At 34.5% G+C, this 20,968-nt stretch overlaps 1 long non-coding RNA gene across 1 annotated transcript; it reads right to left on the bottom strand.

Annotated features, from left to right (window-relative positions):
• Nucleotides 1–240: 240 nt before the first annotated feature.
• LOC122006104 lies at nt 241–6,077 on the bottom strand. The gene is made up of 2 exons (XR_006118625.1): nt 5,935–6,077; nt 241–548 (listed from the first exon to the last, which is right to left on the bottom strand). It is a non-coding gene; the product is annotated as an uncharacterized LOC122006104 (long non-coding RNA).
• Between the last annotated feature and the right edge of the window lie 14,891 nt (nt 6,078–20,968).

Genomic DNA, 20,968 nt, shown 5'->3' with positions numbered 1-20,968 from the left:
CCTTGAGTTATTGGTTCACGATGCATCAAAGGTATGCTGTACAAATGATCATGATTGTTGCCCATGGTCCTCTTGTTCCAATTTCCACTTGCAATTGAAGGATCAAGATTTTTGTTCCTCCTCAGATATCTTGATTTCCCTGGATTAGCTTGTGCTTGACATAAAGGAAGTACTTGAGAAGGTTTCTCAAATTCATCCTTGTTCATATGTTGATTGTCTGACAACTTTTTCGAAGGTCTAGAGCTCTTTCTGTTTGGAATCCTTTTAGCCCTTCTCTTAGGACTACCCGAGATTTGGATATTTCTTCTTGACTTGGTAGATTTTACCTTAGGAACCACAGATTGAGATTCTCCAGCTGGAGGAACCAAAATTATAATTCTACGTTTTTTAACTACCACCCACTCTTCCTTCATTGCCTCATCGCCAACAACTGAGCTTGATAGGTCCATTGAGCCAATCATGGATGGTCCTTATCTGCAGCTGATGTTGCAAAAAAACATGGATTTTATCTGGTGTACAAAACAGCACATCTTGTCATCAAACAAGACCTGCTAGGAAAATTGGGGTAGCTAAAATCATTACAAAGAATCATAAGAGAATTTTGAGGAATATCCCTGCAATACGAATAGAAGAAAAAAAATAACAAGAAAGTCTACCATAATGCAAGAAAATAACCAGCAATAGTTTAGAATAAAAGAAAATATTATAAAACTATTAAGCAGAACAAAAGGTTGCAAGCCACCAAATTTATATTCTCAAAAGTAAATCCAACCTCATGAGTAATGAAACCAAGCTAATTGGATCTGAGACAAAAGTTCAACTATGTTGCAATTGGAATATTTCATCTTTTACCTGTTTTTTCTTGCAAAAAAAAAACTACTATATGAACATTTTATTTTGTGAAAATTGTGCTTTGACAAGTCTCATTATCTTTTATGATTCCATCTTTCTGTGAAATTTTTTCCATGTTAATGGCTTAGATTGTCGCACAAAGTTGGTAAGAAAGTCACTATTTTGTTTCATGGCATAACATAAACATAGACCTCAAAAATTTTCTCAAAATGAACAATTCAAGGTACAGTTGAAGATTCTCCACTATATAATATTTAAACTAATAAAGAACCTGAAAATAACCTGGTGGTCAACTCTTCCAAATAAGAGGCTGGTGACTCAATAAATGTGATTTATCTGATTGAAGCCTTCTTTTACAAGGGGGAAAGCTGCACTTAGGGGATTGGACACCAGGATGGATGAGAACTGGAAAGAGCACCATAGCAGCTAGATCCTCACTTTAGGAAAAGAATTCTGCCAGAGTAGCCCTACCACGAATGACTGAGCTATGCCAAGGAGGAAGTCTTTTAGCACGCCGTGAAGAACTATAACAGTGCTACCTTGGATAGAAGAGGCTTGACCAGACTCCAAAGTTCAAACTGATAATAATATAGAATGAATTCATATCCCTTTCCTCCCACTAGAGATCTCCTTGTTCACAGAAAGCTATAAGTCTTCCCACAATATTTAACATTTATGTTATGCCAGGGCATCCTTATAATTTCTGAGTGAATTTGGAGACAGAGATATTCTACCTTATCCCATTTTTGCTTATAAATATATTTCTTTTACACAATTACAAGCCTTACAGGCACCAAAATTCATGCAATATCCAAGAAACTTAATTAATCAAAAATGTTAGTGTCATAACTTAGTTGACAATTTTATGCTCTTTTCTTCTGAATCCTTAACTACAGGCCCATCTAGCATTTATGCACAGATAGAGAAATCTTTTACCGGATCATGTAAATCCAACTTCATACACAGAGCTTCTGTTATGTGTCCTAATTGGGAATTAGATATGGTTAGCCAAAATCTTATATGTATAACATTCATTATAAAACTGAATCTCACCCTATATTTTAGTAAGAGACATTGAAATTATTTTACAATCATTGATAAAGAAAAAAAGAGTCTAATTAAGTAAATTGAGATATGGAGAATAAAGAAAATCTGGTAGTAAACAAAAGAGAGATTCAATTATAAAACTGAAATATTCAATAAACCTTGCTTCTAGAGTAATTGGCATAGATCATTTCTTCATTCAAAATGAGGGCAGGCGCTGCTGATGGTCATTGTGATTTGATTTATCCAAAAAGAGAATGATGAGAAGCTTCTTCTATATGCAAAGAGGAAGGATAATGCATCTTACACAATCAAAGAAGAAGAGAAGATGCTTCAGGGATCCAAATAGGAGAATTTGCTTTGTGGAACGAATAGCTAACATGTAGGGATGATTCTCCAGCAATTCATGTGAAGGAATTTATGGATAAAATTCACACCTTCAGTGTGATAGAAATCAGCAAGGTGTGTGATCTAAAAAACAATGACTCCACATCTCATCACCATGAGGTGAGCAAGGAGGAGAAGATGAACCTGATAGGCAACAATAAGGCATAGAGGAGAAGCGTAGCTTAGGGTTTCAAAAGTTGGGTTGAAATTTGAGGATTAGGTTAAAAACAATGAGCAGGACAGACTATGAGTCAATTTGATTCTGAGCGCCAACTCTTTCTCATTAAAAATGTAAAAGTGATTACTAATTATCAAACTGTTTTGAAACTCAGTGGGGATTGAACAGTCAACCTCTGCTACATCTTTTACAATTCAATTAGTCAAAGGTTGATTCAACTAGGATGAATTTATCATTTCAACCAGACTAGATTGCTTTCTGATTCCTGGATTAATAAGTTAAATGCCTGATCTAGTCCAATGTTCTAAACACTTCGACTATTGGTGGGAGTTTGGGCAATTGACCTTAATTAAAATACTTTGATGTTGCTGAAGCATTCAGTAATATAAGATTAAATCATAAGTGCTGCAAATAAACATCTAGATAATCTTTTAGCATAAACATTTGAAAATTGAGGCATTGTTAAACAGTAGCAAATGCAGGATGACATGTTGATAATGACATAATAAAGGTGTTAATAAAATGAGTTCATCCATACAAACAGTATCAAATAATGGATCAAATGGCAGTGACAAAGAATATTAATTTTGACAAAATCTTAATATCATCATTTCCATCAAACATTTATGTTGTATTTTCAATTTGTAGTATAATTCATCATAGTTACATCTCCCGCACGCTGTCACTGATAGTGCATACTTAATATGATTGGGGACATAAAAAAAACAAAAAAAATGCTGAAAGTCACTATCATAATGGTTAAAACTGTAATGTCAAAGCCCAAATAACTTTTCATAGCACATTTCTGAAAGACACTCTCATAATAGTTAAGATTGTAATGCCCTTACATAAAGTTCTGATAGCACTGCATGCCATAAGATAAGAAGACAAAGAACCATCAGCTTAATAAATTAAACAACCCTATACACAATGAAATTTAAAGCATGGCAAGCAGAAAAAGGAATCCTACATTGAAAAAAAAAAATCATATAATTTGTTCTGGGTTTAACACTAGGAACCAAGTTGAGAAATAATAATAAATGAGTCTGAATTGCTGCCAAAGTTTTAGATAGCATACAGATCTGCATATTCTGTTGCCTCTTGTCTCCATTTTCAAATATATTGTTTTAACATAAGCAAGTTAACTTTTTCCTCCGGCAATTGCCCAAAGGGCGCACCTCAAGTTCGGAATTGACCAAAAGACACCCCAAACTTTGAAAATGCCCAAAAGGCGCACTTTTTCCCGTTTTACACCCTCTTCCAAATCCGATTTTTTCTCTTTCTCTTTTCTCTTTCCTCTCTCTTATGCATGCAACCTCTCTTCTCTTTCCTCTCCTCTCTCTTTTGTATGCATGCATAACTATTGTGGTGCTGATTTTCAGATAATTACATTATCTTTCGGCACTACCACGGGCCTAATTTATCAGAAACTAAGATCACATTTTAGTTGATTCTTCTAATAACATTTTAACACCTCCGGAGAAGCCGAAAAAAGGAGGGCATTGTTGGACTCCTTGCAGCCTCAGAAATCCACAGAAGCCCTCCATTTGGATTTCTAAGGCTGCAAGGAGTCCAACAGTGTCCTCCATTGTTTATTTCAATTTTTCCGAAGGCGTTAAATATTATTGAAAGAATCAGCTAGAACCCTAAACCCCCTAGGCTTGATATGAATCATATCAGGCCCAACATGATTCATATCAGGCCCGAGGGTTTAAGGTTCAAGTTGATTCTTCCAATAACATTTTAACACCTCCGAAGAAGTCGAAATAAACCATGGAGGGCACAGTTGAACTCCTTGCAACCTTAGATATCCAAATGGGTCCAATTAGACATGTATAGGTCCATGTTTCAGTCCAATTGGACCTGTTTCAGATCCTGTGGACCCCTGGGCCTGATATAATCAGATTCATATCAAGCACAAGGGTTTAAGGTTCTAGTTGATTTTTCTAATAACATTTTAATACTCCGGTAAATCTGAAAGAAGCAATGGAGGGCACTGTTAGAGTCTTTGCAGCCTCAAAAATCTACAAGACCTGAAATGTGTCCAATCGGACATGTTTAGATCCATCAGTGGATTTCAATCGGACCTGTTTAGGTCCATCAGTGGATTTTGAAACAAATCCAATTAGACACATTTCAAGTCCTATGGATTTCTAAGGCTACAAGAACTTCGACGGTACCCTCCATTGCTTATTTCGGCTTCTCCGACGGTATTAAAATGTTATTGAAAGAAACAACTAAAATATGGTCCTAGTCTGCAAGAAATCTGGTCCGTGGTAGTGTTGAAAGATAATGTAATTATCCGTGGTGTTGATTTTTAAAAATCAACACCATAATAGTTATGCATGCACACAACAGAGAGAGGAAACAGAAGAGAGGAGAGGAAAGAGAAGAAAGATTGTTTGCATAAGAGAGAGGAAAGAGAAAAAGTCCAATATGGAAAAGTGGTAAAACAGGAAAAAGGTCTGCCTTTTTGGGCATTTTCAAAGTTCGGGACATCTTTTGGTCAATTCTGATTTTTAGTTGCGCCCTTTGGGCAATTGGCGTTATCCTCTATCATCGTTAAAATGATATCTAAAACAATATACTTATTTTTTATGAGAATAAATCATCATTTTATCGGCCAAAACAGAAGGTTGATAACTACCATTATTCTTCATTTCTACCAAGCATTATTATAGATCCATGAGTGCAATTAAGAAATTAAATTTTCCATAATTGCCTTTCAGATGACAAACAGTGTGATTAAGGTAAGAATAAAAGCAAATAGAGTAGCATTTTTTGGATTCCCTTACCGTGACTAATGGAAGAAGCAGAAAGAAAATAACTTTCTCAACTTGTGTAAAGACATAGAAAGAAAGGGAATGATGTCTTATACGAATTGTTATTTGTTACATCTGTGATAAAAAATAATAATAAATAACTAAAATAAATCTAAAACTCCATATAAAGATTCCGAGCTAATTCATCCCGATCAGTATTGGAGTTATACTTTAGCCAAAACACTTACAGCCTCATTCAATTAAAATGGTCCTTAAAAAGAACAAAAACTCTAGACCCTGAGACCAATATTTCAACATTGACATTTTCGCAAGAATCCATTGTTTCAAGTAAGCATATGATATTTTCATCCATGTGAAATACTATGGACCAAAAAATCATTTTTCTTTTATCAAGATCCAAAAAGAAATTGCTTTCTCCTAGAGATTGAAGACATTAGGAAGCAAAAACACTAGAAGCTTCGCCTCTGGACCTATCTCCAACATCAAACCCGCACTTAGGTGATTTATCCTTTCCGAATGTTTTGATTCAGATCCAAAAAAAAAAAAATTAAAAGGCCATAAAACAAGGTTCATCAGAAGCAACGCTATGGGCGATTCATACGTCAAAGTTGGTTTCGCCCAATGGGAGAGATAACAAGAAACTGGATTTAGGACGATGCATAAGGGGGGGGTGGGACTTTTAGGGATTACCTGCTCCATTCCTTCTTCTACTTCTCCATTTCCTTCCTGCAAAGTGGAAGACCGACAATGGCCGATGGCGAGGCGGAGGCGGAGGCGGAGGCGGAGGCGGCGAAATAGGGTATCTTGACTTTGGGTTCCCTAAGAATTCACTGCTTAAGCAAAGTCGAGATATATAACGAAAATTATCAAAAAGGAAATTTTACTTCATTATCAGGAAAAATATTAATTTATATTTTAACGTTTCTTATATGTTTATATATTTTATAGGATTATTTCCCATAACGACAATTTACTGAAGAGGGTGGGTGTATTAATCATAAAATACATTATATTTTGATAACGTATTCATTTTTTTATTATTGCCATTCTATCTCTTCATTATTTCATTTCTCTTTTTATCTCTTTTTGATTTTTTCTCTCAAATCTACACAACTTCTTCTCTTTCCTCCATGCAAGTAGTATTTAGTATATATTTTTTAATAATATTTTAATACCTTCTAAAGAAGTCCATAATGAACGATATCATTGAACCTTTTATAGTATTAAAAATTTATAAAATTTTAAATGAGTCCAATTTAAAATTTCGATTTGAATCAAAATTTATTAGTGGATCTAGAGATTTTAAATTTGATCAATTTCAGATTTTGTAGATTTCTAAAGTTGTAAATAATCTAACGATATTATTCATTGCATATTTTCGACGTTTCTGAAAGTGTTGAAATGTTATCAGAAAGATCAATTAAAATATAAACTTATTCATATCAAATCCGCATGAAATCATATCAGGTTCAATGTAGATCTGATAAGAAATCTTATCAAAGTCATAGGGTTATGATTAACTGATTCTTCTAAATATATTTTAATACTTCCCGATAAAATTAAAAATACAATGAACCATATTGTTAGACTCTTTATCATCTTAAAAATTCACATGAAAATTAAAGCTAGAAACAATTTCCATTGATTGAAAGCTAAAAATGCACTCTATTGAATAAAAAATCAATTCTGCGCTAGATAGAAAACATGAAGTTTTTACCCATTTGATTTTAACTTTGGTTATAGTTAACCAATCAAGAAATCAGTTATTTGTTCCTTTTTTTCATGAGATAAAATATCGCATTAAACTTTCGAGAATAAAATTTATTTTGAATAGCTTAACAATTATTTAATTCAAAATAAGTGAATATGATGTAATAAAAAAATAGATTCGCTATCTTAGCGGTCCCCCTAGTACCGGCCCCACGGATATGAAGGTGAATATGATGTAATAAAGGTTTCACATATACTTGTTAAGCAGTTCACGTTGGTCCTGATATAAAATCATATCATATCCAATAAAATTTTATCAGGCCCACTGGGTTATGATTTAGCTAGTTTTTTCGATTACATTTCAACATCTATGGAGACGCAGAAGGTGCTAAAATATTGTCGGAAGAATCAGCTAAATCATAACTCTGTAAAAACCTAATATGATTTTATATTAGACCCAATGTGGGCTTGATATGAATGAGTTTATATTTTAGCTGATTTTTTCGATAACATTTCAATACCTCCAGAACGCCAAAATATGCAATGGAGAATTAGCTAAATCATAATCTCGTTGGGCCTGATATTGTAAGTACCCCAAGTTGATTTTGATGTGATTAACCGAGTCAAGTTAGGTCATATTTATATTTGATCCTTATGTCTAAGTGTGCAGGAGCTTAGGAATATAAAAAGTCAAGCGGAAGACTCAGTTAGAGAGAAGGATGACACAGAAAAGGAGCTGACGGGCTCGGTGCATCCAAGGGACGAGGTGATACGGAAAAGTACACCAATAGCAGAGAAGGATGTGCGCGACGTTTGAGGGGTGAGAAGTCGGAAAGGAAGCCTGCTTGAAGAGAATGTCAGAGTTGGATTCGGGTGAGCTCAACTTCGGTTAGCCGGAGCATCACTCACACGAAGAGATTAGCTAAGGAGTTGATCTACCTCATGGAAACCGTCTTCCATGGCTTGGAAGGTGCCTTCAATGAATAGTATCGAAGGCGCATTCCAGCCTATAGAAGGCACCTTCCAGTGACCATTAGCCGAAGATAAAATTTTATTTTCGGCGAAAAGATTTCTATGATTAAAGGCACCTTGAACCCTATTGAAGGCACCTTTCAACTTCAGATAGAGTTTTTCAGGGGCTATAAAAAGACCCTTGGAGTTAAAAAATATTCAATAACTTCTGTATTAATCTCCTAACAACTTTTTGAGCTTTTCAAAAAGTGTAAGAGACTTCTTCACCTTCATCAAAGGAGACATTTTTAGTGGAGCTTTGTAACCACCTTAAATTAGCAATCACCTATGTTATAATAAAGTAAAAAATCCTAGTCTCTTAGTTATTTTTAAGTTGTTATTTATTATGTCATATTTGGTTAACTAATATTATATCCCTGCTAAAACTAGCTTGAGATTCTTCTAACTTATTTCAGGACAATCCATCCCCGTCTTGCCGGTTTACCTGCGCCAACAATTGGTATCAGAGTACAACCGCCTTAGGACTAACCGTTGATTGAAGCACAAAGATGATAGTCGGACCCAACATCTATTTGCATAAATTCGAGGGGGAGTTCATGATACGGAAGAAATGCATGAAGGTATTTTTCAAAATAGATTTTAAATTATTTTTAATAATTAAATATGGTTTTGTAGCTCCCAAGGACCAACAAAGAGCTGAAAAAGAAGAGTACCAATGGACCAAAAAAGAACAAGTTGACTTCGTAGCGAATGGACGAACCGAGTTCCACCTACTGAGCGTACTTCCACCCCAGGAAGTCAGTCGAATCAGAGCTTACAAATTAGCAAAAGAACTTTGGGAGAAGTTCCAGGAGCTACATGAAGGAACGCCCGAAGTAAAACTCGCGAGACGGGACCTGTTTCGGAACCAAATTAGTAACCTCCGGATGGAAGAAGGCAAAATGGTTACTCATCTACATAGAATAATCAAGGAGTTAATCACCAGATTAGCAAACCTGAGAGAAACAGTAACTAATCGGGACTCGCAAAGGTATGCTTTAAATATGTTCCCAAGAACACTGGAATGGACATCTATAATAGACTCCTACAATATCTCTAAAGACCTCGAGGTAAGTATACTAGGAAACCTTTTTTCTACTTTCGAATTACACGAGTCTCGGTGTGTAGAACAAAGAAAGGGGTCAAGAAAACCAAAGCACAAAAATCTAAAGACAACGTGGGATGAGTCACTATCGGAGTCCGAACTAGAGGAGTATGTTGGACTAGCACTTATGACGAGTCACCAAGAGGAGAGCATCGATGAAGGAGAAGCTATATCTGAAGAAAGAAACAACTAAGGGGGAGCATCCAACTTTGAACATGATATGGTAAGTGAGATGTGTCTTCTATCTCATGATCAACTTTATTCTAGAATAACATTAATGTCTAAATCTGTATGTAAGCTAAAATTTAAGAATAATAAATTAAAAAAGGAAAATGTTGATTTTAAAAGAAAATTAGCTAATGCATATCCACTAGAATTGTTTGATAAAATTAAAAATTAAAAGAAAAAGTAGAATTACACAAACAAAATGTTGCATGCTTAAATACCTCTCAATATTCAAATGTTAGATATACCACTAGGTTTAATTGGTATTTATAATTTCTATAGGGCCAAATTTAAAAAATAGCCAGATCTTATATTTCTAAAAATTATTTGATAAATCCATAAAAATTTATATTGGATTCTCAAATCATACTTAGTATAATTTAAATTAATTTCATGCATGCTTTAAAATTTAATGTGTTTTATTTTCTGCATTATTTAAACAAATTAATTATTTAGCATCCCTACTCTTCGTATTTTAAGTTGTAAATTTTTACCATGCAATCTAATGATTTGATCCACTAATAAAAAATTGTTTAAAAATATTTGACTGTTATATTATTTGTTTTGATTTTTTTAACAAAATTTGTATTATCAAAATTTAAATTTTTTTCACATATCTATATTTTGAAAAAATTATTTTTATGATAAAACATGATGTTCCCTATCACAAGAAATTTTTTCAAGATTTTTCGATCATTATCTAAATTATTTTTAATTTTTTAACGAAAAAAATATTTTTATTATTAAAAAATTATTAACTCTTTATTTTTGTAAAATTTAATTTTTTTGAAGATGTTTAAAAACATCATATTTTACAGGCTTAGAAAAATTAGCATGATTTTTTAACGTATTAAACCATTTGTAATAATTATATTTTCAAAAATTATATTTCTGATTCAAAATATTAATCTTGGAAATAAAATAAAATTATGTGCTCATAAAAATTTTTGTACTAATATGAAACTTTATATTTGACATTGACAAGAATTTTCATTATTTTTAAAAAAAGTTATAGTACTTTTAAAAATTATTTTTTGAGAAATCTGAAACTTAATTCTTAAAAATTAATTTTTCAATAAAATAATTTCAATGAAAATACAAATTTCATGGAATATTGTTTTAAAACCCCTATCAAATTTTTTTTCAAACTTATTTCTATTTTTTTTTGTTATTATCCCTAGTTATTTTTTGATATGATTAATGGAGGAGAATATATAAATGTTAAATTTGGAGGGGGTATTTATTGCTTTTAAATTGCATGAATTTTAGTACATTTATGCATTAATTGTGATGATACAATTGCAATTTTGATTGTTATACTTTAATTAATATTTGTTTAAACCCTAACTTAACTCAAATTGATGCATATCAAAAAAGGGGGGATTGTAAGTACCTCAGATTGGTTTTGATGTGATCAACCGAGTCAAGTTAGGTTCAATCCTTATTTCTAAGTGTGCAGGAGCTTAGGAACACAAGAAGTCAAGCAGAAAATGTAGCTAGAGAGAAGGATAGTACATAAAAGGAGCCTACAAGCTTGGCACATTCGAGGGACGAAGTGTTGTAGAAGCGAGAATGACGTGCCCAACATTTAAGGGATGAGAAGCCGGGAAAGAAGCCTGCTTGAGGAGAAGGTCAAAGTTGGGTTTGGGGTGAACTCAACTCCGGTTAGCCGGAGCATCACCCACATGAAGAGATTAGCTAAGGAGCTAATCTACCTCATGGAAGACACCTTTCAAGTCTTGGAAGACACCTTCGATGAACAGTGTCAAAAGCGTCTTCCAGCCTATAAAAGACGTCTTCCAGTGACCATTAGTCGAAAATAAAGTTTTATCTTCGATGATAAGATTTTTCTGATTAAAGGTGCCTTGAACCCTATTGAAGGTACTTTCTAGCTTTGGATAGAGTTTTCCAGAGGTTATAAAAAAACTCTTGGAGTTAGGAAATATTCAACTTCTTTATTAATCTCCTAGCAACTTTTTGAGCTTTTCAAAGAGTGTAAGAGGCTTCCCCGCTTTCATCAAAGGAGATATTTTTAGTGGAGCTTTGCAACCACCTTGGATGAACAATCACCTAGGTTGTAACCAAGTAAAAATCCTAGTGTCTTACGTAGTTTTTTTAAGTTGTTATTTATTATGTCAAATTTGGTTAACTAATATTATATCCCTGCTAAAACTAGCTCAAGATTTTTCTAACTTATTTTCAAGGCAATTCACCCTCCCCTTTTGCTGGCCTACCTGCGTCAATAGATATGATTCCATATCAGACCCACGTTGGGCCTGATATAGAATCATATCAAGCCCAACGTTGGCTTGATATAAATGAGTTTATGTTTTAACTTGTTTTTTCGATAACATTTCAAGACCTTTGGAGATGCCAAAATATGCAATGGATGACACTATTATTTTTAGTGGAGCTTTGCAACCACCTTGGATGAACAATCACCTAGGTTGTAACCAAGTAAAAATCCTAGTGTCTTACGTAGTTTTTTTAAGTTGTTATTTATTATGTCAAATTTGGTTAACTAATATTATATCCCTGCTAAAACTAGCTCAAGATTTTTCTAACTTATTTTCAAGGCAATTCACCCTCCCCTTTTGCTGGCCTACCTGCGTCAATAGATATGATTCCATATCAGACCCACGTTGGGCCTGATATAGAATCATATCAAGCCCAACGTTGGCTTGATATAAATGAGTTTATGTTTTAACTTGTTTTTTCGATAACATTTCAAGACCTTTGGAGATGCCAAAATATGCAATGGATGACACTATTATTTTTAGTGGAGCTTTGCAACCACCTTGGATGAACAATCACCTAGGTTGTAACCAAGTAAAAATCCTAGTGTCTTACATAGTTTTTTTAAGTTGTTATTTATTATGTCAAATTTGGTTAACTAATATTATATCCCTGCTAAAACTAGCTCAAGATTTTTCTAACTTATTTTCAAGGCAATTCACCCTCCCCTTTTGCTGGCCTACCTGCGTCAATAGATATGATTCCATATCAGACCCACGTTGGGCCTGATATAGAATCATATCAAGCCCACGTTGGCTTGATATAAATGAGTTTATGTTTTAACTTGTTTTTTCGATAACATTTCAAGACCTTTGGAGATGCCAAAATATGCAATGGATGACACTATTAAACTCCTTGTAGCCTCAAAAATTAATAAGACTTGAAATTAATCTAATCTGAGGTCTCTAAGTCCATCAATAAGTTTTAATCAAAACCCACTGATGTACCTAGAAACCTTGATTGGACTCATTTTTAGTCTTGTGGATTTCTGAGGTTGCAAGGAGTTCAACGGTGTCATCCATTGCATATTTTGACTTCTTCATAGTTGTTAAAATATCGTCGAAAGAATCAGCTAAATTATAACTCCGTGGGTCAGATATGATTTCATATCAAGCAAAATATTGTCTTGATATGAATGAGTTTATATTTTAGCTGATTTTTTCAATAACATTTCAACACCTTTGGAGACGCTGAAATATGTAATAAATAACATTGTTGGACTCCTTGCAATCTCAGAAATCTACAAGACTTGAAATAGGTCCAATTTGAGATATTTAGGTCCATCAGTGGATCATGACCAAAATCTACTGATGGACCTAGAGACCTTAGATTTGATCTATTTTAGATCCTGTAGATTTTTGAGGTTGCAAGGAGTTCAACGGTGCTGTGCATTGCATATTTTAACTTTTCCGGAGGTGTTAAAATGCTATTGAAAGAAGTACGCTAAACCCTAATCCCATTATGCTTGCTTGTAGGGTTGTAAACAAGCCGAGCCAAGCGAAGCTTTAGGGTGTTCAAGCTTGTTTGATAAGGTAACCAAGCCGAGCTGAGCTTAAAATGAACCAAGCTTTTGAAATGAGTGTTCAAGCTTGGCTTGGTTTATTTTTTATGAGCTTGAGCTTGTTTGAAGCTTGGCTTGAGCTTGGTTCGTTTAGATGTTATCAAACTCTCAATTCAAGTTTGGCTTGAGCTTAGCTCGTTTAGATGTTATCAAGCTCTCAATTCAAGCTTGTTTAATTGTTTGAAATTCTTAGTTGTTTGATTGGTTATTATACTTAAAAATTTAAATTTATTTATTTATTTTATTATTTATTTAGCATATTGAAAAGAGTTTTATTAATGAATATGGCTCATGAACATTGTTCATGAACGTTGTTCACGAACATTGTTCACGAAGATTGTTCACGAACGTTGTTCACAGACGTTAACGAGCTGAACACATATGTGTTCAAGCTTGTTTATTTAGCTTAACGAGCTGTTCAAGCTTATTTATTTAATTAATCTTATAAATATTGAACGAACATAAATAAACTCTTACCAAATCGAACACCAAGCTTGTTCACGGACGCTTGGTTCATTTATAGCCCTACTTGCTTGCAAGCATGAATGCATGCATGCATGCATCCTAAATAGAGAAGAAAGAGAAGAGAGGTTGCATGAATTTGAGAGAGGATAGGAAAAAAAATTGCATGTATACGAGAAAGAAAAAAAGAAGAAAGAAATGAAAAAGAGGTAGAATGGGAAAAGTAAAAAATTGAGTGCGCCCTTTAGTAAATATCAATAGCATTTTACTGAACAGAGCATATAGGTTTGTCAAATACCCATTTGACGTACATATCTTCTAAGATGACAAAATCACGTATCGAATACTGATTTTACCCTCCGTCTCTGTCTGCCTTTTTCCACGCTGGCTGTTACGTGCATCCGAACCATGTGATTTGTCTTCTCGAAGTGCATATGAACCAACACTGACAACCGACGATGGTGCATCTTTTCTTCAAATCTAAACACAACATCGTTCATCTTCTTCTTCAAATGCAAGATGCAGCAACTCAACGTGTTTCCAACGTTGCAGCATTGGGCGGCAGTTGATTTCTCTTCTTGTCGTGCGTCCGAACTAACATCGATGGTCGGTGCATCTTCTTTGTCAAACCTAAACCTAAACACCATGGTGCAGCCTGATTCAGCATCTCTATGTGTTTCATCTGTTGCAGCACGATGCAGGATCTCAACGAAGACAAGCGACCCTCCCCTTCGAAGTCCTAGCCGGTGAAACGTAACCTTCCTCCTCGCCATTCTTATTGCAACGGTCGAGTGAGGTATGTTATTGATTTGGTTTAGCACTCAAAGCTTCATGTAGTGTGAACCATCCTTATAAATGAATTTTATGCTTTGGTTTTGTGTAAATCAATGTTCCGACAGCTCCAAAACTTTTGACACTGTTCAGGAAATTGTAATCATTCAAGAAAAACTCTAAAGCACCGAAAACATTTAAAATCCTACCGAGGAAGAAACTTTTCACTGTGATCAATCTAGACATGTATGTTGTCTTCTACTCTATTTTAGTTATTTTTTTCACTTTTTATATATTAGTATTAAGAATTTGTAGGAAGAATAACATTTATGATTGATAGATGTCTTTATTTAACTCTTTAAATCAAAACATTAATTTTGGGTTTATCTTACATATAAGTGTTTCTTAAAGGATAGATCATAAAAGATTTATAGTACAATTGTAGTAAGATACACTTTTAATGATATATTGACTTCCTTTACTTGATTTGTGTTTTTTTAAATATTAATAGAATTTTTGTTTGTAATATGGTTAATTTATGATTTTATAAATGCAGGGAAAATCAAATTTCTGATGAAGTGTTCACAGTTATGATACAATCTATAGATTCACAAATAGAGAATCGAAACAAATCCATTACTTTAAATATAAATTTGGGTACTAGCAGTTTGATACATTCAACTTCATCTAGTGTTGTGGTCAATGCTAGAGAGACTATTCATTACAGATTTAATTTGAATGAACAAGCTCCTAGTTTGGAGGATTATCCAGTACATATGAGTACAGGATTGGAAGATCTTTTTGAGGATACGTGGACTGAACAAGAATATAATGAGAATAGAATGGAAGCGGAAATTCAAATGAATATTTCTGAGGATGAATTCTTAGCAAATAATATGCACTATTCATTAGATGAGTCAATCAATACTAATGAATATAGCAATCGTGAAGAGAAGTTTCCATTAGCTAAAGATGCATATGAAATGAACACATGACTTTTTTCCATTTCTAATCGAACAAGTAGATGACTCAGTTGAGGAATTTGGTCAGGTAATTATGTTTTATTTAACTTTTATTATGTTAACCCAACTAAACTTCAATAGTACTTACATAACATTTATAAATTAATATTGTAGGTATATGAAATGCAAAATATTTTAAAGATGCACTTGCTAAATATGCTATGAACAAATGCTTCACATACAAAATAAATGACACAAGGAAGAATAGAGTTAAAGCAATTTGTGATGAAGAAAATCGCACATGGACAATAATTGTATGGGGAGATATTGAGTTCACGGTTACAAAATATTTAAATCGTCATTAGTGTGGTCTTTGTATGCCACAGTTGATCATCCTGCATGCACATCTTCATTTACAACTTCTTAGATTAAAAGTCATTTTGTGGCATCAGAAGATTATAGACCTATAAACATTCAGAATGAGATGAAATCAAGATTTGGAGTGAATATATTGTAGGGGACCGGTGGCCGGCTAGAAGGGGGGTTGGATAGCTAGGTCACCCCCAATTTACTTTCTTCTCTACAAGGTGTTAGTGCGTAGCGAAATATACTAAACAAAAACAATAAGAACAAGCAAGAAAGCACAAACGCTAACACAAATCCTTTACGTGGTTCGGAGATTGCTTGCTTCTACTCTACGGCTTGTTCTTGAGGTGGGCAAGCCCTTGATCCTTCGGTGGATCAATCCCCGACAATCTCCGACTAGCTCTTACTCTTTCTCTGTGGAGTACAACCTCTCACAAAGCTCTCTTCCTCTTACAAGATGAAGACTTAGATTAGGAGGAGGAGAATGACTTAGAAGCTTTGGACAATTGCTAAGGAGTTATTCAACAAGCATGAGTAACCTCCTTCAAGCCCCAAAGCTTCCCTTAAATAAGAGGAGAGAGTTGATCATCATATCAACTCATCTCAGCACCAGTCGACTGACAAAACCATCAGTCGACTGGTGTTACCGTTAGAGGTAGCCAAATGCTACTTTGCAGCACTAACGGTTGGCCAACGGTCATTTACCAGTCGACTGCATGTTTTATCAATAGACTGGTCACTGCCGACTGAGCGAACAGAATGCTTCTGTTCGCTGCCAGTCGACTGCACAGTCGACTGGTGCAGTCGACTGCTAAAAGTTGCAACCAACTGGACTGCACCTTGTTACACACTCACACTCTTCCTCTCCGGAGTCACCCTTGAAGTCCTCTTCCTCGGCCTTCGTCCCTCAGATGCACTCGAGCCCGCGGCTCCTCTCCATGCCATCCTTCACATTGCCTTGAAGTCTACTTCCCTCGGCTCTACTCCGTTGCTCCTTGTCCGGCGGCCCCTCGGATGTCTTCCACACTATCCTTCACCGACTCAAGGATTTGAGCCCTAGGATGAGCTTCCCAAGCTTAACTACACCAAGCTCCTCATGTGTGTTTCACCAAGTCCTGCAAGACTCAAACACGCATATCAAACACATATGAAAGTCTAACTTAAACTCTTTGACACACACATCAAAACAATGATCGTACCGATCAAAACTAGGTCGATTGCATCAACATATATCATATCAAAAGGCATACTATGCATGTATGAAAGCTATAAATAAGTTGGTAGGTGATTTCGATATGGATTATGGTGATGTCCCTAGATGATTTCGTGAGCTAAAATATAGAGACACAGATACATACGTTGCATTGAAAAGAAACAGTGATAAATTCCATCATTGTTTTTGGGCTTTTGGTGCATGTGGAAGAGTTTTTCGAACCTATTTTCAAAAATTAATTAGAATTGATGCAATACACTTGTGGGGCAAGTATCCTGGTGTATTATTGATGGCAACAACATTAGATGATAATGGAAATCTTCTTCCAATTGGCTTTGTAATTGCTGATGTTTAGTGTGGCTCTACAAGGGAGTGGTTTTTAAATCATTTAAAGTTATTTCTTGTAGTTGATCTATCAAATATGATAATTATATCTGATAGACATCGTGGAATATTATCTGCAATTAGTAAAGTTTACCCTACTGCTTACCATGGATTATATTATCATCACTTATCATGTAATATGGTTACTAATACTCATGATAGAGCTACATTAGGATTGTTTTGGACTGCAGCTAGAGAACATACAATTCCACAATTTGATTGAATCATGCAGACTATGTCAGAGACACATGTAGATGCTTATAAATGGCTTCAAAATATAGAATCTATAAAATGGACAAATGCACATTCTCCTAGTAGAAGGTACTCAATGTTGACAATAAATTGTTCTGAAAGCATGAATGCATTGTTCAAGAAGACTCGAGAACTCCTAATTACAACACTAATAAACAACACAAGGAGGAAGGTTGCTCAATAGTTTTACAACCGTAGGGAGTAAGTGGCTAATTCCTTAGGAGTATTGATGCCATTTGCTATGAAGGAGATTGAGACTAGGAGACAAAAAATTAGGTACTATACTGTTTATCCACATACCAGAATAGAAATGGAGGTACAACCTTCATCATCATCCTATATAGTTAACATGGAGTGTTGTAAATGTGATTGCAGTGAGTTCTAGATTTCAGGACTTCCTTTCCCACACGCAATGGCAGTGTGTTTATATAGGAACATGGACTCATATAAGTATTGTGAGTATTATTTTTTATTTGATACTTGAAAAAGTACTTACATGGATCGTATTTATCCATGCGGAAGTAAACAATATTGGCCAATAGGTGGACAAAAATGTATTGTTTTACCGCCTAGTAGCCTTGTACAACCTAGAAGAAGGAAGAAGGCGAGGATCCTATCTAAGCACACGGGAACAGTTAAAAACAATTGTAGTAAGTGCAAACAATTGGGTCACAATAAAAGATCCTACACAATGCCTCCGGCAAGTTGATACATGTAATGGTGTTCTTGTATTGGTGTTCTTTTGTGATAGTGCTCAACTTTTATATGTATTTGGCACACAATCCTATCATTGTGATGAATGAACATATGTGTATTTTGCTAAATATATTCAGATGTGTATTTTGCTAAATACATTTAAATATCTCAATGTAATGTTGTCTATATTATGTTTGTATATTCATATGTTTGGTTATGTAGAGATATAAATTGTTGTGTTGCGTTCTAAATTATTTCTCTATTGGATTGTGTAAAATAGTTGTGTTGTAAATTGTTGTGTTGTTGTGCCATTTATTATGGCAGAAAGTCATTAAAAAAATCGATGATCTTGATATGGTGTATTAAAAAATCTCTGGGCTCAATACGTTGTATCATAATGATAATAATGTGTATTTTCACATTCAGGAGACCAACCCAAACACATGGGAACTTGTTCTATATCAATCTGATGTCGTTTGGTTTATCAGTCAATTTTGGTCAAAATCTACTGATGGACTTTACAGACCCTAAAAATAAAAAATTTGAAATCTTAAGAAAGAAATCGATGAACTATCTCAAATATGGTGTATTTCAGTGATTATCATCTATATTTCATTTATATTGATGCAAGAAACCTCATTTTTCATGCTCAAATCATGTTTAAAAAATCGCTGCACTCTGTACGATGTATTGTAATGATAATAATGTGCATTTTCATGTTCAGGAGACTAGCCTGAACACAAAAAAACTTGTCCCATGTCGATCCGATATCGTTTAGTCCATCAGTCGATTTTAGTCAAAACCGGCTGATGGACTTCAACTATCTAAAAAAAGAAACTTTAACATCATCACATAGAAGATCAAGGATCTCAAATATAGTGTGGGCCAATGATTATCATATAATTTTCATTTACCTTGAGCTTACGACATACATTTTTCGTGCCTGGATTCGTGTTCAAAAATTTGTAACTCTCTATACGATGTATCGTAATGATAATAATGTGCATTTTTCGCGTTCAGGAGACTAACCTGAACACATAGGAACTTGTCCTATGTCGATCCGATGTCATTTGGTCTATCACCCGATTTTGGTTAAAATCGGTTGATTGACTTCGACTATCCAAAAAATGAAACTTTTAACACCATCACATAGAGGGAAGCTGAAGGATCTCAAATATGGTGTGGATTAGTGATTATCATATAATTTTCATTTACCGTGAGCTTATGACATCATTTTTCATGCCCAAATTCGTGTTAAAAAATTCATAACTCTCTATACGATGTATCGTAATGATAATAATGTGCATTTTCGCATTCAGGAGACTAACCCGAACACATAGGAACTTGTTCCATGTCGATCTGATGTTGTTTGGTCCATAAGTCGATTTTGGTAAAAAATTGGCTGATGGACTTCGACTATTTGAAAAATAAAACTTTTAACACCATCACATAGAAGGAAGCTCAAGGATCTCAAATATGGTATGGGTTAGTGATCATCATATAATTTTCATTTACCTTGAGCTTACAACATCATTTTTCGTGCCCAAGTTGGTGTTCAAAAATTCATAATTCTCTATACAATGTATCGTAATGATAATAATGTGCATTTACGTGTTTAGGAGACCAGCTCGAACACATAGGAACTTGTCCCATGTCAATCCAATGTCGTTTGGTCCATCATCCGTTTTAGTCAAAATCGGCTAATGGTCTTCGGCTATTCAAAAAATGAAACTTTTAACACCATCACATAAAGGGAAGCTGAAGGATCTCAAATATGGTGTGGGTCAGTGATTATCATATAATTTTCATTTATCTTGAGCTTATGACATCATTTTTTATGCCCAAATTCGTGTTTAAAAATACTCTCTATGCGATGTATCGTAATGATAATAATATGCATTTTTGCGTTTAGGAGACCAGCCCGAACACATAAGAACTTGTCCCATGTCGATCTGATCTCATTTGGTACATCAGCCGATTTTGGTCAAAACCGGTAGATGGACTTCGACTATCCAAAAAATGAAACTTTTAATACCATCACATAGAGGGAAGCTCAAGGATCTCAAACATGGTGTGGGTTAGTGATTATCATATAATTTTCATTTACCTTGAGCTTACGACATCATTTTTCATGCCCAAATTTGTGTTTAAAAATTCGTAACTATTTATACGATGTATCGTTATGATAATAATGTGCATTTTCGTGTTAAGGAGACAAGCCTGAACACATAGAAACTTGTCCCATATCGATCCGATATTGTTTGGTCTATCAACCGATTTTGGTCAAAACCGACTGATGGACTTCGACTATCTGAAAAAAGAAACTTTTAACATCATCACATAGAGAGAAGATCAAGGATCTCAAATATATTATGGGTCAGTGATTATCATATAATTTTCATTTACCTTGAGCTTACGACATACATTCTTCGTGCCCGGATTCGTATTAAAAAATTTGTAATTCTCTATATGATGTATCGTAATGATAATAATGTGCATTTGGGTTGATCGCCTCAATGCCATGCCACCATCAAAGTCATTTATAAGGATGAAGATTTCCATCTGCATCCTCCATAGATTGAATTCATGCCTCTTGTACATCTCATATGGTGGTGGTTCATGGATGCTCCGTCCTTCTTGATGAGACATTGATATACTTATAAAAAAATATAGACAAGAAGCAATTTCCAAAACTTTGTCTTAGGGTAAGT

The sequence above is a fragment of the Zingiber officinale genome, chromosome 7B (assembly GCF_018446385.1).
Source record: "Zingiber officinale cultivar Zhangliang chromosome 7B, Zo_v1.1, whole genome shotgun sequence".
Lineage (NCBI taxonomy): Eukaryota > Viridiplantae > Streptophyta > Magnoliopsida > Zingiberales > Zingiberaceae > Zingiber > Zingiber officinale.
The sequence above is the reverse complement of the archived record's forward strand: the minus strand, read 5'-3'. Positions and strand labels throughout refer to the sequence as shown.